A 4,530-nucleotide genomic window follows, 5' to 3' on the forward strand; every position below is an offset into this window, starting at 1 on the left:
TGGCCTAAGTCCAGTTCCTTCACCAGAATGCACACAGAACCTGTGTGCAGGCAGGACCAGCTCCCTGAGATGCCAGCCCATGTTGCACCCCCAGGGAGTGGATCCAGCAGTGACCATTCAGTCACACCATGTCCCTACCCACAAGGCTTCCATTTTAGTGGGAGAGCAGTAAGAACCATGTCAGAAAATCTACAATGTAAATGAACAGTCCTTATCTATGTGGCCAAATCTGGCTCCTGAGATCTTTCCTCCCATTCAAAGGATGCAGAGAAAGTGGAGGAACAGAAAGGCTGACTAAATTATCAAGATTGCACAGCTGGTGTGTGCTGGAACTAGACTGGAGAACCCTAAACAATATTACCTATTACCCCTCAAGCAAGCAATTCCCAGAGGGCTTCTATGTTCTGTTTCACACAGATTAGCAATTCCCCCCTGAGAGCAATCCCGTTATCCTCATGATACAGATGAGGAGAAGAGGCATGAAACCTAGAGAGGTTAAGTCACTTGCCTGAGGTCAGCAGCCCAGGAGCAGCAAAGCCTAGATTTGAACCAGGAAGATCACTCCCAGATCTAAGCTTGGACCCCCAGTTCCCTGAAGCTTCCAGAATGACTTGCTCAGGTGGGTAAAGTCTTGCTGGGTGTTCTGATGGGCCTGACCTCTCCAGGGGACAGTGCCAATGTTACACAGAAATTCAGTGTAGTCTTGGCATCAGGGTCCTCAGGAAATCACACAACCTGTTTCCCAAAGGGAGAAATATTACTATGGTCTGTCCCAAGAGGGATTTCAGGAAGAAGGCTTAGGGGAGGAACCACTGTGTCATCATGAAGAGGAAGATCCAGCTCTGACCTGGGTCTGTTGGGGACAGTCTCTGGTGGGGGCCTCCTTCTATCTGCTTCCCTTGCTGCCCTCAAAGTTTCTGGACCAAACACAGTGCTGAGTACAGCTGGCTGATGAATAGATCTTTTTCTTCCTCTCTGCCTTGGACTCTTGAGCCCTGTGGTTTTCAGAGGCTCCTTCCACTGAGCTAACATGGTGCATCAAGGGGCTGAATGGTCCAGGAGTCAGCAAGACTAGGTGAGACTGGAGACCCACAACCCCAGGAAGACCAGGTGGTGAAGCCAGGCCTGGGTGATCAGCTCGGAGTGGGCTGACTACCTGGTGTGGATGTTGATTCATGGCCATTCCTCCCCTCCTCCAAGGCTGGGTTGCAGTTCATTTCCCTGTGGTCTTAAATCATCCCCCATGTGCAGTGAGGAACCTCCAGGTGCATCCATCATATGCCATCTGGAACCACCAGCTTGATTAAAACCAGGGGGGAGGAGAAAGTCCCACTGCCTGGCAGGTGGGTGCAGTAGCTGGCAGACAATTCATCAGAGATGGCCGCCGACACATGACTGGCTCAATTTCATGTTTGACTGCTGATGGGTTTTCATTTATAGATAATATAAACAGATTGACAGGTGCGGGGGCACCTGGCTCTCCTTGCGGTGCTTGACAGAGTTCCACTCAAGGATGATTGCAGAGACTCATCCTAAAAGGATTGTAACCAGATATATGCCTCCCTAGCTTGGATGTTATTCTGTGGAATTTTCCTAATAATATATTACTTCAGTCTGAGGATCTTGCTAGAGGTGATGGGAATAATTCTACAACTTTCCAGAAAAACATCACAGAGACAAAACACATGTTGAAACCCTGTGATGTTAACCTCACTACAGGAGAATGTTTTTATTATGTTAAAAAATCAAACACTGTATTTACTGGCACAGCCAGAACCTGTTGGGGCACAGAAATTTATATATAACAATGTTTCCCCAAGTTATAAACACAAAGCATTTCCCACAGTAGCTACTAGATATGGACTAGCTTATTTTATCAATGGCAAGCCCTGGTACCCCCCTAAAGACAAGCCCTTAGAGAAGGTAGATATAGATCTCCCCCTGTCTCCTACAGGGTGGTTTAATCCAGATGATGGTTGTGTTTATGTGTGGTGGTAAGGTAAAAAAATAAGGTTTCACAACATTCCTTCCTTCCTACAAAGAATATATCACCCCTATAATAAACATTGTTACATAATAACCATTGGGACTGCTGCCCTCCTGTAACCCTTAACTCAGCAATTTAGATATTAACCAGAAGGACCTAGTAGAGATGGTCACATGACATTATTTGTCTATCGCTTTACCGCAAAAATAATAAAAATAGTCTTAGGTCATATAGAGTTTAGATATTAAGGAAATAAACATTGTATTAGCTCATTGACATAGTTAGATATTCTTAAAATAATTGTGATTAAGTAAGGATAATCTGTAAGGTTACTGTTTTCTCATAATCTTTCGGTAAAAACAATTTCTACCTATGCTTTGGAAACTTCTTTGATTTTATTAATCATAAGCCTGTCATCATAGCCTGAAGAAAAATGTATATAAACCCAGCCGTCCCCAGAATAAAGTGGGATTGATTGCACCAGAACTAGAGTCTGTGTCTTTCATTCTCCATCCATCGCCGATGCTGTCTCCCACATCCCGTTTACCAGTGTGGAACCCATGGACTCCTGCTAGGGCTGGACCCCGGCATTTTTTGTTTTTTCCACCTAGGTTTTCATGTAATCTGGCTAGATTGAGGAAACCCATGTAGTTGCAAACAGAAAATAATTATAGACTCTCCCCGTGTCCAGTCACATGCACATGTCCTCAGGACACCAGGGTCTTGGAAAGGACACTACTGTGTTCTGGAAGCTGAGCCCCTGAGGTTCCTTCAATATGTTCTTAGAAAGCAGGTCACCTTTGTGTTGCACTTAACCCTTGTGTCCCTTCTAGGAAAGTGAGAATAGGGGCAAATGTGGGACTGTGGTCAGATGTAGTTCTTAATCCATCTGCTCCCTGGCTGCTGTCCTCAGACCTCAGTTTCCCACTGTTCCTGTCCTGTTCATACTTGTGGAGGGTGGTTCTCAGACACTGATCCTGAGGTAGCTCACCACTGGTGCTCTGTGAACAGGCACCAGTTCCCACTCCCGATCCTCAAACCCAGGACCTGCTCCCATGCTCCTGCCTTAGGTTTTATTCATTTATTTATTTATTTTTGACTAGAAGAACATGACACCACCAAGAAGTCTGAATCAAATAATTCCTGGAGAACCATCACTGTTCTGTTCTGGATGTACTCCCTGTTCACACTCCCTGTCCTAGGCTTTCAAATATATCACCTCATTTAATCACCATGCCTGCCTCAGGCTCCTCTAGGCCAACTCCCAGCACTCCTCCCACAAAATGCTAGCATTTCACCTCTGCAGTGTTTAGTTCACCCCACAAACTCAGCTAATGCTTGCCACATGCAGGCAAATGTCTTTGTTCTCTCCCATTCTCTTCCGAGTCCCCATCCCAGAATTGCCCCACCACAGTGGACACCCTAAACTTCAGCACTGGAATCAATTCCATGTAAGGTCCTACTCACAGACCTGATCACAATATGGCAGGAAGCAGCCTGTACTGTGATCCTCCAGGTCAATTATGGCCTTGGATTCTTCTCCAAAACCATGTCCAGTCCTCTGAAAGGGCAGCAGGATTGTTCCAGATGGTGACTTTTGTTGCTAGGAATGAAAGAACCATTTGCATTTGTTTCTCATTTACAGTTCCAGAAACTTGGTTGGTAATTACCCAAGCACTTCTGGGGGTACATGAAGGAGTGAACCCTCATGTCCTGGGTCCAAGACCCACAGTATTCATTTGCCCAATGGAGCAGTGGTGACCAAGGTGAACGGTGAGGGTGGTGTGCTAAGCATTTCTCCCAATTTCTCCAAACCTCTCAGGGGCCCTGGATGCTGCCTCTTAGCTCAGTGCCTGTCAGGCCACATGAGTTACCCCAGGGCAGTTGCTGCAATCCTTGCCCTCTCTGGCTCCAGGGCCATAGGCCCTTGGTGGTCCATGGTGGTGTGGCACACCCTGAACTAGTGGGTTGGAAAGGCCTTGGGAGACCATACTGGCCGTGACCTTTGTGCCAAACCCCAGAGACCCCAATGCAAGGCAGTGGACAGCAAAATTTGACCCTGGCAGTGGCAGATGGCGGGCGCTACTCATGCTCCAACTGCTATTTTTCCCAGTGCCGGCAGAAGGTAGGTGGGTGCTGGATATGGGGACCAGCAGGGGGGCATGGGCCTCTTTGTGTGCCAGGAGTGGCGGATGGGTGTGTGGGTCATGGGCTGGGGTGCTGCCTGGGTGGCCTAGTGTGGGCACTGGATGAGTGGATTCTCCGCCTGGAGTGGACCCTGACATGGGGACACAGCATCACAAACTTGGTGAGCACAGGCTTCTGGGTCCCCTCTTTCCCTACAAGTCACCTGGTGGGAGGGGAGTGCTGGTTGCTAGGTCTGGAGGCAGTGTGTGGGTGACTGGGTGTGCCTTTAATCCATGTGGATTCCAGGAGAGGGAAAATGAGCTAGCTACTGTGCTGCAGCTTTTTATTTCCTTCAGCAAAGTCATGTAAAACCTTTAATACATTTTGATCCCACCCTCTAGTCTTTAAAAGAACCT

Source organism: Sciurus vulgaris, assembly GCF_902686455.1.
Source record: "Sciurus vulgaris genome assembly, contig: HiC_scaffold_565_arrow_ctg1, whole genome shotgun sequence".
Classification (NCBI taxonomy): domain Eukaryota; kingdom Metazoa; phylum Chordata; class Mammalia; order Rodentia; family Sciuridae; genus Sciurus; species Sciurus vulgaris.